The following is a 13,845-nucleotide window of genomic DNA, read 5'->3' on the forward strand; positions in this document are numbered from 1 at the left end:
GGGTATTGTGATGTTATTATGGGGTATTGTGATGTCATTATGGGGTATTGTGATGTTATTATGGGGTATTGTGATGTCATTATGGGGTATTGTGATGTTATTATGGGGTATTGTGTGCAGATTGATTGTGTGTAGATTTTTCTTTAGAGTAAGGCTGTAATGTAACACAATGTGGAAAAAGTCAAGGGATCTGAATACTTTCCTAATGCACTGTAGTGCACTACTTTTGACCACAGCCCTATGGGCCCTACTTTTGACGCTAGCCCTATGGGCTCTGGTCCAAAGTAGTGCACTAGATAGGGAATAGGGTGCAGTCTGAGATGCATCCTGTTATGGGACTGTGTGGTTTACTGTAGGTTAAGGAGCTAAAATCCAAACTGGCGTCCCAAGAAGAGGATCTGACCCTGAAGAATGCGGAAGCTCTCGTCAGTTAGATTGGACAGCAGACTGAGATGTAGCTACCAGAGAGAGGCTGCAGATGTAGCAGGTCATCTTGTTAAATACCCAATCAGACATGGCTTAATTAAATATCAAATATCTGTATTACATGATGGCATTTTTAATACTTGAGTGGCGCTTGATCTACCCGGTGCAATGGACAATAGAATAGTCCTAAAAGTGCAAACCCCAATCTCAATCAAGCGCACCTCAAATATCAAGACAAATACTTGACATTTATGTTTTTGACCCAGGTCTATTATTTCACTATTTCACAAAAAAAGATCAAGCCCTCTTAGTTGAAGGAGTGACTTAGCTGACAGTGTCTGTGTCCTCTGTTCAGCTGTCTGTCATCTAGACAGAGGTTTCACTGAAGGAAAGGGACAGTCAGACTGACCTGGCCAAGGCAGAGCCCATTCTGCAGGCTGCTACTGCAGTGCTGGACACTCTTAACAAGGTACAATACTCAAATCGTGTCATAGATTATAGAGTAATTGTAGCTAAGCCACATATCTAATAAGGGAACCAGTCAACCTGTAAATGAACCAGTTATTTACAGTACTAAATCACTCCTTTTGGTTTGTTGTATATGGTTCTTGATTGAATTATTCAACTGTCATAAAGCCAGGTAAGTCATTGATAAATAAATTATATTCTACAATAACTAGTGAATCTGACGGAGCTGAAATCGTTCGTCAATCCCTCCGGCGGCGGTGATCAACGTGGAGGTGATGGTGCTGCTGGCTCCGTGTGGCTTCGTTCCCAAGCAGAGGAGCTGGAAGGCAGCCCGGGCCTTTAAGGGCAAGGTAACAAAGGTTACCACCTGTCACTGTGTCATTTTGTGGGCTATACTCGGCCTTCTCTCAGGTTGGTAAGTTGGTGGTTGAAGATATCCCTCTAGTGGTGTGGGGGCTGTGCTTTGGCAAAGTGGGTGGGGTTATATCCTGCCTGTTTGGCCCTGTCCGGGGTTATCATCGGATGGGGCCACAGTGTCTCCTGGCCCCTCCTGTCTCAGCCTCCAGTATTTATGCTGCAGTAGTTTATGTGTCAGGGGGCTAGGGTCAGTCTGTTATATCTGGAGTATTTCTCCTGTCATATCCGGTGTCCTGTGTGAATTTAAGTATGCTCTCTCTAATTCTCTCTTTCTCTCTCTCGGAGGACCTGAGCCCTAGGACCATGCCTCAGGACTACCTAGCATGATGACTCCTTGCTGTCCCCAGTCCACCTGGCCGTGCTGCTGCTCCAGTTTCAACTGTTCTGCCTGCGGCTATGGAACCCTGACCTGTTCACTGTGATTACTATTATTTGACCATGCTGGTCATTTATAAACATTTGAACATCTTGGCCATGTTCTGTTATAATCTCTACCCGGCACAGCCAGAAGAGGACTGGCCACCCCTTATAGCCTGGTTCCTCTCTAGGTTTCCTCCTAGGTTTTGGCCTTTCTAGGGAGTTTTTCCTAGCCACCGTGCTTCTACACCTGCATTGCTTGCTGTTTGGGGTTTTAGGCTGGGTTTCTGTACAGCACTTTGATATATCAGCTGATGTAAGAAGGGCTATATAAATACATTTGATTTGAATTGTGTCAATCACATCATCGTCTGTCTGAGGGATACCAGTGTAATCTGGGTCTGGCCTTGACCCTGTATGTACCCTGCATGTCTCATCCTCACAATTCAGCTGGATGATGGCTCTTTGAATATAGTTCTGAATGGAGCCAATGCCACTGCACTGTGCGATCCTCTGGGCTCGAAGATGAATGTTCTTGGATTGTCTTTATTATGTTGGCTCAACAAGTCCATCAACCAATCCGACAATAGTCTGCCTTGTGACATCATCAACATGTGCAAGACGTGTTTTACAGTCAAAAGCGGTGTTAGTTCCATTTGACTGACAACAATACATCACCCTTTCTGCATGAATATGTATTGTATCTTGATGCAAACATGTCTCCCTGTGGCTTCCAGGTGATGACCTACTGCAGGCGCTGGTGTCGTATTACAAGGACCACATCGCTGAGTCATGTCTGGTGGCGAAGGCCAGCATCCCGGAGTCGTCTCTTCACTGCTGATGTTGAGACTGGTGTTTTGCTGGTACTATTTAATGAAGCTGCCAGTTGAGTACTTTTGAGGCTGTAATCGAACCCACAAGTGCTGATGCTCCAGATACACAAATGCTGATGTTCCAGATACTCAACTAGTCTAAAGAAGGCCAGTTGTATTGCTTCTTTAATCAGAACAACAGTTTTCACCTGATGAAACTGGAGGTAAGAAGTGTTGTATTATAAATCACCACGCTGGGTTGAAATCGCCAGCTCTCACAACGACCATATGCCACTCAGCCTTGTCTTGTCATGAAGGCTATCTAATCTGTGATTCTGTGGTGGTTCTAACAGGGGTTGGATATCAACCTACAGAGCCTCACAGTCCAGTTTGAGAAGGCTGCTGATGACAAGGTCCAGTGCCAGGAGGAAGTGACCCACACCAACCAGACTATCGAGCAGGCCAACCAGCTGGTCAAGGGCCTGGAGGTCCAGAGAGGAGGGGCTGGGGTGGGGGTCAGTCCTATCATGCCTGATACACACTATAGAGCCAAACCCAGCTGCTCTGGGCCGGGTAGTGGTTACACATCCACCATAGTTTCTGGAACCATGCTGGAAAGGACAATGGGAAAAGAAAATACCTGAGCAAGCAACGCACGGTTCGGCCATATAGTGTGTATCAGGGATCAGTGTGTCTCACCTGGCATAGAAGAGACTGGTGACAGAGCCCGAGGCACACTGTCTACCAGGAGGTGGGGTTGACAGAAGTGTTTCAGTAATCTGGATGACGACTTGTTATAATGTCCCTGTGATGTGGCTGTGTCTGGCTGGAGTGTGGTGGAGGGGATGGAGCTTCAGGTCTGGCAGGCCAGCCTGTTGGGGATAAGGGAGGATGGAGAGGGAAAGAGGGATGGACCACAGCAAATGCACCATTAAACTGGGCAACTGTCTCTGTCTGGCCCACAGCCCAGTGGAGAAGAGAGATGGCAGGAAGGCTGCATGGACCGTACACTCAAGCTGGGCAGCAGACTGGCCTGAAGAGGTGTGTGTGTGTGTGTGTGTGTGTGTGTGTGTGTGTGTGTGTGTGTGTGTGTGTGTGTGTGTGTGTGTGTGTGTGTGTGTGTGTGTGTGTGTGTGTGTGTGTGTGTGTGTGTGTGTGTGCGGGTGTATTCGGTGTACGTATAGATATGTATACATTGTAATTGATGCTGCTTTTTAGATAATTCCTATTTTGGCTACAGTGTCTTCTATTCTACTCACATCAAGTCCAGGTGTTGCATCTTAAAACAAAGTGGTCCAGTGGGGATCCAAAATGTTTACGTCGGTCCGTTAATGTGGAATCCAATAAGAGTCATGTTTTTCTGCCGTGGCCACATTCACACGTTCTACTTTCTTATTCAACAAAACAAATGTGGCTCGCATGGGACAGCTTGGCTTTTCCACATATCAAGATAAATGATATGTCTTTGTGGCATTGATCTGGAAGCCACGGTGTTTAGACTAATACATCAGACTATATTTAATCATTAACTTACCTCACAGGCTCAACAGCTGTTGGAAATTAAAAACGCTTCACCCCAAGACTGAGTGATATTACAGACAACCCATAATGCATTAGGGTAAAATTATAGTGATTTTTAACTGTCTGGGAATTTATTATGCCACATATTCTGGCCCCATGGGCCCTTGTGAAGAAACGCCAGGCGTGATTTACCGTGTTCAGGCTGTCACAGCTGGTCATACTATGGAAGGAGTAATTGGACGCTAAATAGATGCTGAGTGAATTTGCAGGAAAACTTTCAAAGGCAGTTTGGTGGAATTAGTGTTGTATACTTTATTGCTGTAGGTTCTTCTAGTCTGGCTGATAGACTGGGAGGAGAAACACATTTCAGCCTAGATGAACCTTTCATCACAGAGTCTAGTCTGGCTGATAGACTGGGAGGAGAAACACATTTCAGCCTAGATGAACCTTTCATCACAGAGTCTAGTCTGGCTGATAGACTGGGAGGAGAAACACATTTCAGCCTAGATGAACCTTTCATCACAGAGTCTAGTCTGGCTGATAGACTGGGAGGAGAAACACATTTCAGCCTAGATGAACCTTTCATCACAGAGTCTAGTCTGGCTGATAGACTGGGAGGAGAAACACATTTCAGCCTAGATGAACCTTTCATCACAGAGTCTAGTCTGGCTGATAGACTGGGAGGAGAAACACATTTCAGCCTAGATGAACCTTTCATCACAGAGTCTAGTCTGGCTGATAGACTGGGAGGAGAAACACATTTCAGCCTAGATGAACCTTTCATCACAGAGTCTAGTCTGGCTGATAGACTGGGAGGAGAAACACATTTCAGCCTAGATGAACCTTTCATCACAGAGTCTAGTCTGGCTGATAGACTGGGAGGAGAAACACATTTCAGCCTAGATGAACCTTTCATCACAGAGTCTAGTCTGGCTGATAGACTGGGAGGAGAAACACATTTCAGCCTAGATGAACCTTTCATCACAGAGTCTAGTCTGGCTGATAGACTGGGAGGAGAAACACATTTCAGCCTAGATGAACCTTTCATCACAGAGTTTGAAACATTTGAGGTGCTTTGAAGTTAAATGCATATAACAAGTTTCCAGTTTATTCTAAAAGTGATTTTATACATACACTGTGGACTACGTTTCATACTGCTTTTGGTGGTGTATATTGTCATGAAGAAGCCTGGTTTATGTGTGTGTTCCAGTCAGAAAAAGAGTGGTGGTCCCAGGCAGAAGACTCTGAGTGGTGATGTTCTCCTCACCTCAGCTTCTGTCTCCTACGTGGGTCACTTCACCAGGCCCTACCGACACCAACTGCTCTACGAAGCCTGGATAACCTTCATACAGTCACAACGGGTAAGATCCCAAATGGCACCCTATTCCCTATGTAGTGCACTACTTTTGACCAGCGGGGCATTATCAAGCTGCTCCTTTATCGTGTAGATATGTCCTAAACTGTTTTTATTCGTGGTCTTTAATTGATTTAATTTGAATAATTAGATTTTGGATGTAAATTTAGGGATAACCCACCTGGAAATGAATCTTGGTGAAACACTGTTGCCTCTCTCTCTATCGGCCTGCATGGTTGTACAGTCGGTACCCCACACACAGCCAACCGAGTCACATCACCGCCTCACTGCTGTCAGTTCCAAATGCCACCCTATGTATTATTTAGTGCACTATATAGTGAACAGGGTTCCATCTGTCTGTCTCTCTGTGTGTTCCAGGTCTCCATCCACCAGACAGACGACCTGGACCCTGTCCTCATGCTTCCAGACGATGCCACCGTGGCTGCCTGGCACAACCAGGGCCTGCCAAACGATAGGATGTCCACAGAGAACGCTGCCATCCTGACCACCGGCGAGTGCTGGACTCTTATGATGGACCCCCAGCAGCAGGGCATCAAGTGGATCTGCAGGCGCTGTGGGCCAGAGCTCAGGGTGGAGCTGCTCCACCAGATGGAGTGAGAGAGGGAGGGCGTTGTTTTGACGCATTTCATTAATGATAGTAGAGATTTCAGAGGGGGGTGAAAAAGGAAGGGAAGCAAGTTGGACTTGGAACATTGATGGTCACAAGGGTTTGTTTTGTATCACTGGACAGTGTCTATCCAAGTGGTCCAGTCTGTTTGTACTTTAGCCAAACATATACAGTAGAGTATGATAACCATAGAAGATTTGGTGTCTGGACAGTAGATACAGGATGGGACCAGGCTAATCACTGGTCACTACTAATTATCAGCTACAGTGCATTTGAATTTTTTTGCAGAATTATTACAATTTAAATACAGAAATATCTTATTTACATTAGTATTCAGACATTAGTATTCAGACATTAGTATTCAGACATTAGTATTCAGACATTAGTATTCAGACATTAGTATTCAGACATTAGTATTCAGACATTTTGCTATGAGACTTGAAATTGAGCTCAGGAGCCTCCTGTTTCCAATGATCATCTTTGAGATGTTTATACAACTTGATTTGAGTACACCTGTGTGGTAAATTCAACTAATTGGACATGATTTGGAAAGGCACACACCTGTCTATATAAGGTCCCATAGTTGACAGCGCATGTCAGATCAAAAACCAAGCCATAAGGTCGAAGGAATTGTCTGTAGGGCTCAGAGACAGGATCGTGTCGAGGCACAGATCTGCTGGAAAGGTACCAATCATTCTTAAATAGAAGAAGTTTAGAACCATCAAGATTCTTCCTAGAGCTGGCTGCCCAGCCAAACTGAGCAAGCAATCGAGGGAGAAGAGCCTTGGTCAGGGAGATGACCAAGAACCAAATGGTCACTATGACAGAGCTCCAGAGATCCTCTGTGGAGATGGCAGAACCTTCCAGAGACAACCATCTCTGCAGCACTCCACCAATCAGGTCTTTATGGTAGAATGGCCAGACAGAAGCCACTCATCAGTAAAAGGCACATGACAGCCCGCTTGGAGTTTGCAGTTTGTCAGTGTTTGTGCCACACGGGACTGTTTCGTTTGTGTCGTTTAGTCACGTTTATTGTTTTGTATTTCAGTGTTCATTTTTGACTAAACATTATGGACACTTACCACGCTGCGCATTGGTCCTCCGATCCTTCTCGCTCCTCCTCCTCAGAAGAGGAGGACGAGATCAATTACAGTGAGGATGTTTTTCAGTGTCAGGGACTGGGAGGCTTGTCAGGATCGAGGGAAAAATGAACAGAACAAAGTACAGAGAGATCCTTGATGAAAACCTGCTCCAGAGCGCTCAGGAACTCAGACTGGGGAGAAGGTTCACCTTTCAACAGGACATTGACATTAAGCACGCAGCCAAAACAATACAGGAGTGGCTTCGGGACAAGTCTCTGAATGTCTTTGCTAGTCCAGCAAGAGCCAGGACTTGAACCTGATCTCTGGAGAGACCTGAAAATAGCTGCGCAGCAATGCTCCCTATCTAACCTGACAGAGCTTGAGAGGATCTGCAGAGAAGAATGGGAGAAACTCCCCAAATACAGGTGTGCCAAGCTTGTAGCTTCATACCTAAGAAGACTTGAGGCTGTAATCACTGCCAATGGGGTTTCAACAAAGTTAAGGGTCTAAATACTTATGTAAATGTGATATTTCATTTTTTCCAAAACCTGTTTTTGCTTTGTCATTATGGGGTATTGTGTGTAGATTGATGAGGGGGGGGGGGAGTATTTAATCCATTTTAGAATAATGCTGTAACATAACAAAATGTGGAAAAAGTCAAGGGGTTTGAATACTTTCCAAGTGCACTGTATGTTTTTTTTCAAATGAATTGATGAGAAAAGTATCATCCAATCCATGGGTTATCTCACTGCACCCTCATATGCCATGTCTGAAATATGCAGACAGACGGATTCAAATACATTTACATTGTTATTCTTCTGACAGCCAACATTCTAACTCCGCCCATCCATGTGTCTGTCACGCCCTGGTCTAAGTATTTTGTGTTTTTCTTCATGTATTGGGTCAGGCCAGGGTGTGGCATGGAGTTTTTGTATTGTGGTGTGTTTTGTCTTGGGGTTTTGGTGTGTAGGTTTTTGGGATTGTAGCTAGTGGGGTTATCTAGCAAGGTCTATGGCTGTCTGGAGTGGTTCTCAATTAGAGGCAGGTGCTTATCGTTGTCTCTGATTGGGAACCATATTTAGGCAGCCATATTCTTTGAGTTTGTCGTGGGTGATTGTCCTATCTGTCCTATGTGTACTCTCTGTTAGTTTGCACAAGTATAGGCTGTTTTCGGTTTTCGTTTATTGTTTTGTAGTGTTCGTGTTTAGTCGTGTTTACGTTTGTTTAAATAAACATGGATCGCAATCGACACGCTGCAGTTTGGTCCGACTCTCCTTCATCACAACTAGAAAGCCGTAACAGAATCACCCACCACCAACGGACCAAGCGGCGTGTCAACAGGCAGGAGCAGCCGAAAGAGGAGAGGCAACAAAGGCAGCAACAGCGGTGTTATGAGGAGGTTATGGACAGCAGAAGCATGGAGTATACAACGTGGGATGAAATAGACAGGTGGGCGGCCGACCCAGAGAGAGTGCCTGAGCCCGCCTGGGATTCGCTAGAGCAGTGCGAAGAGGGCTATAGGCGAATGGAGTTGGAGAAACAGACACGGCGGTGCAGAGCGAAACCCGAGAGTCACCCCCAAAAATGTATTGGGGGGGGGGCCCAGAGGGAGAGTGGCTGAGTCAGGAGATAGACCTGAGCCAACTCTCCCTGTTTATCGTGAGGAGCCAAGGAGGAGACCAGAACCAGAGCCGGTGTTGGAGGTGAGCGAAACAGAGACTGTGAAGGAGTTAATGGGGAAATTGGAGGAGAGAGAAATGAGAGAGTTGCTGTGTTGGTGCTTTTTGCATGGAATTCGCCCGACGGAACGTGTCGGGGATTTGATGGCACCTGGGTTAGCGCTCCATACTCGTCCTGAGGTGCGTGTTAGTCGGCTGGTGAAGTTGGTGCCAGCCTCACGCACCAGGCCTCCTGTGCACATCCCTAGCCTTGCACGTCCTGTGCCAACACTGCTCTCAAGATCTCCAGTACGCCTTCACGGTCTAGCCCATCCTGTGCCACCTCCACACTCCAGTCCTCCGGTAGCAGCTCCCCGCACCAGGCTTCCTGTGCGTGTCCTCGATCCAGTACCACCAGTTCCAGCACTACGCACCAGGCCTTCAGTGCGCCTCGCCTGTTCAGCGCAGCCAGTGCTTTTCTCCTCTCCTGCGCTGCTGGAGTCTCCCGCCTGTTTAGCGCAGCTAGAGCCTTTCTCCTCTCCTGCGCTGCCAGAGTCTCTCGCCTGTTCAGCGCAGCCAGCGCTTTTCTCCTCTCCAGCGCTGCTGGAGTCTCCCGCCTGTTTAGCGCAGCTAGAGCCTTTCTCCTCTCCTGCGCTGCCAGAGTCTCCCGCCTGTTCAGCGCAGCCAGCGCTTTTCTCCTCTCCTGCGCTGCTGGAGTCTCCCGCCTGTTCAGCGCAGCCAGAGCCTCTCTCCTCTCCTGCGCTGCCGGAGTCTCCCGCCTGTTCAGCGCAGACAGAGCTGCCAGCCTGCAGGGAGCAGCTGGAGCTGCCAGCCTGCATGGAGAAGCCAGAGCTGCCAGCCTATATGGAGCAGCTGGAGCTGTCAGTCTGCATGAAGCAGCCAGAGCTGTCAGTCTACATAGAGCAGCCAGAGCTGCCAGTCTGCAAGGAGCTGCCAGTCTGCATGGAACTGCCAGTCTGCAAGGAGCTGCCAGTCTGCAAGGAGCTGTCAGTCTGCATGGAGCAGCCTGAGCTGTCAGTCTGCATGGAGCAGCCAGAGCCGTCAGTCTGCATGGAGCATCCAGAGATGTCAGTCTGCATGGAGCATCCAGAGATGTCAGTCTGCATGGAGCAGCCAGAGCTGTCAGTCTACATGGAGCAGCCAGAGCTGTCAGTCTGCATGGAGCAGCCAGAGCTGTCAGTCTACATGAAGCAGCCCAAGCTGCCAGTCTGCAATGAGCTGCCAGTCTACAAGGAGCTGCCAGTCTGCAAGGAGCTGCCAGTCTGCACGACGCTGTCAGTCTGCAAGGAGCTGTCAGTCTACAAGGAGCTGTCAGTCTGCAAGGGGCTGTCAGTCTGCAAGGGGCTGTCAGTCTGCAAGGAGCTGCCAGTCTGCAAGGAGCTGCCAATCTGTAAGGAGCTGCCAATCTGTAAGGAGCTGCCAGTCTGCAAGGAGCTGCCAGTCTGCACGGAGCCGCCAGAGCTGCCAGTCTGTAAGAAGCCGCCAGAGCTGTCAGCCTACATGGAGCAGCCAGAGACGCCAGTCAGCGTGGAGCAGCCAGAGCCGCCAGTCAGCATAGAGCAGCCAGATCTTTCAGTCTGCCAGGATCCACCAGTCAACCAGACTCTTCCAGATCTGCCAGTCAGCCAGACTCTTCCAGATCTGCCAGTCAACCAGACTCTTCCAGATCTGCCAGTCAACCAGACTCTTCCAGATCTGCCAGTCAACCAGACTCTTCCAGATCTGCCAGTCAACCAGACTCTTCCAGATCTGCCAGTCAACCAGACTCTTCCAGATCTGCCAGTCAGCCAGGATCTTCCAGATCTGCCAGTCAGCCTGGATCTGCCAGTCAGCCAGGATCTGTCAGTCAGCCAGGATCTGCTGAAACCACCAGTCAGCCAGGATCTGGTAGATCTATCTACCTGCCTGAGCTTCTTCTCACTCCTGAGCTTTCTCTCACTCCTGAGCTTTCTCTCACTCCTGAGCTTTCTCTCACTCCTGAGCTTTCTCTCACTCCCGAGCTTTCTCTCACTCCCGAGCTTTCTCTCACTCCCGAGCTTTCTCTCACTCCCGAGCTTTCTCTCACTCCCGAGCTTTCTCTCACTCCCGAGCTTCCCCTCACTCCCGAGCTTTCTCTCACTCCCGAGCTTCCCCTCAGTCCCGACCTGCCTCAGTCCCGAGCTGTCCTTCAGTCCCGATCTGCTCCTCAGTCCAGTGGGGTTCTGGGTGAGGACTACTAGGCCATGGTCGGCGGCGAGGGTGGTCTATCCAGGGACTTGAGGAGAGGGGACTAAGACATTAACTGAGTGGGTTCCACGTCCCGCGCCGGAGCCGCCACCATGGACAGACCCCCAACCGGACCCTCCCTATTGTTTTGAGGTGCGTTCGGGAGTCCGCACCTTAGGGGGGGGGGGGGGGGGGTTCTGTCACGCCCTGGTCTAAGTATTTTGTGTTTTTCTTCATGTATTGGGTCAGGCCAGGGTGTGGCATGGAGGTTTTGTATTGTGGTGTGTTTTGTCTTGGGGTTTTGGTGTGTAGGTTTTTGGGATTGTAGCTAGTGGGGTTATCTAGCAAGGTCTATGGCTGTCTGGAGTGGTTCTCAATTAGAGGCAGGTGCTTATCGTTGTCTCTGATTGGGAACCATATTTAGGCAGCCATATTCTTTGAGTTTGTCGTGGGTGATTGTCCTATCTGTCCTATGTGTACTCTCTGTTAGTTTGCACAAGTATAGGCTGTTTTCGGTTTTCGTTTATTGTTTTGTAGTGTTCGTGTTTAGTCGTGTTTACGTTTGTTTAAATAAACATGGATCGCAATCGACACGTTGCAGTTTGGTCCGACTCTCCTTCATCACAACTAGAAAGCCGTAACAGTGTCATTGGGCTTGCCGGTTACCAAATGTAAAAAAGTATTCTAGTTACCTATTCCAGTGAATCATTCGGGTTACACTTTAAATGAAATACCTACTGTACGATTAATGCTTTATAACGGCTTTTATAATGCCTTATAATACAATTGTAAGTATATTATAAGTTATTATAATAACGGCAGGGTAGCCTAGTGGTTAGAGCGTTGGACTAGTAACCGAAAGGTTGCAAGTTCGAATCCCAGAGCTGACAAGGTACAAATCTGTCATTCTGCCCCTGAAAAGGCAGTTAACCCACTGTTCCTAGGCCGTCATTGAAAATAAGAATTTGTTCTTAACTGACTTGCCTAGTAAAATGAAGGTAAAATTACCAAAAAAATACAGGATGCTATAAAGTATAATTGATGATGTTACCATCATCATTCTCTACAGGTATTTGGATGTGTTAGAGCGAGCCCATGCCTATGGAGAGACTGTTCTGATGGAGAACCTACAGGAGAGTGTTGACCCAGTCCGGGAGCCACTACTGGGGAGATAAACATAAGAGACTGTTCTGATTGAGAACCTACAGGAGAGAGTTGACCCAGTCCGGGAGCCACTACTGGAGAGAGAAACACAAGAGACTGTTCTGATGGAGAACCTACAGGAGAGAGTTGACCCAGATCAGGAGCCACTGCTGGGGAGATAAACACAAGAGACTGTTCTGATTGAGAACCTACAGGAGAGAGTTGACCCAGTCCGGGAGCCACTACTGGAGAGAGAAACACAAGAGACTGTTCTGATGGAGAACCTACAGGAGAGAGTTGACCCAGATCAGGAGCCACTGCTGGGGAGATAAACACAAGAGACTGTTCTGATTGAGAACCTACAGGAGAGAATTGAGCCAGTCCTAGTGCCACTACTGGGGAGAAACACCATCAAGGAAGGAAGTCAAGCAGTGACAATGGTCCTTGGTTTGACCTGTCCCTATACAGATCTACTGGCTCAGGAATCCACCAATGAAATCTCTAGGTGGGGCAGTTTCCCAGACACAGATGAACTCTAGTCCTGGACTAAAAAGCACTTTCAACTGAGAATGTCCATTGAAAGTACTTTTTAGTCTAGGATTAGCCTTAATCTGTGTCCAGGAAACCAGCCCTGGAGGAGACAAACAGTGAGATTGTTGTCATTAAGACAGAGTAGCCCTATACAATTACCATACTGTGCACTGTGCTTTCTCTGCAAAAGCTATTTATTCTATAGTTGTGCCTATAGCCTGTAACCAGTCTTGTCTACACATTACTAATCGATCCATGGTTTTATATCCCTTCTGATATACAAGTCAATACTTTCCCAACGTGTCTAAATATGTGCCTGAGGGACAGTATTAGACCATATCTGCCATCCCGAATGGCTGCGAACCCTATTCCCTATATAGTGCACAACCCTATGGTGCTTCTACACCTGCATTGCTTGCTGTTTGGGGTTTTAGGCTGGGTTTCTGTACAGCACTTTGAGATATCAGCTGATGTACGAAGGGCTATATAAATACATTTGATTTGATTTGATTTGATATGGGCCCTGGTCAAAATTAGTGCACTGCATAGGGACTAGGGTGCCATTTGGGACACAGACAATGCCAGAGGATTTGCCTGACTGACGCTAGAGTCCCACTGAGCGGTGGACAGCTACAGGGACATGACTGACTGGGATATGATTGCTCCTTGCTCTTTAGATTATAGATGAATTTGTATTGCGTGTTCTGAATCCCTGAGGCAGACGTATGGATCGCCCCTCTGACGCCTGGTGATAGATGTTCATTGGCCTGCTCATAGTCTTTATGTGGTGAATACTGAGCAGTTATTCTTCAGTGGTTAGCCCTGAATAGTGGGCGGCCAGCCTCTCTTGTGGGTAAGGGACTTGTGCCTTTCCCTCTCTGAAAACGAATGGGAACAACACACCACCACCACACTCAACAGTTGTCAGGAGTGTATCCAGGACAATCTCCAATACAGATCATTAGGCTACATAGGCTTATTATTAGGCTACATAGGTCTATCACTAGGGAACGTGAGCCTATAGTTTGTAGTTGATTTGGTCATTTGCCGTAGCGTAGGTTATGGAAAGAATGATGAATCCACTATGATGTGAAATGGTTGTGGATGTATTTCAATCTATTACACTGAGTCCCTTTGAACCAATGGAGCAAATAATCCAATCCCCAGCATATTAATTCACCTCCACACCACCGTTGTTATGATTATCTGAGTTCAATCCTCT

Source organism: Oncorhynchus kisutch, unplaced genomic scaffold (assembly GCF_002021735.2).
Source record: "Oncorhynchus kisutch isolate 150728-3 unplaced genomic scaffold, Okis_V2 Okis02a-Okis13b_hom, whole genome shotgun sequence".
NCBI classification, from domain to species: domain Eukaryota; kingdom Metazoa; phylum Chordata; class Actinopteri; order Salmoniformes; family Salmonidae; genus Oncorhynchus; species Oncorhynchus kisutch.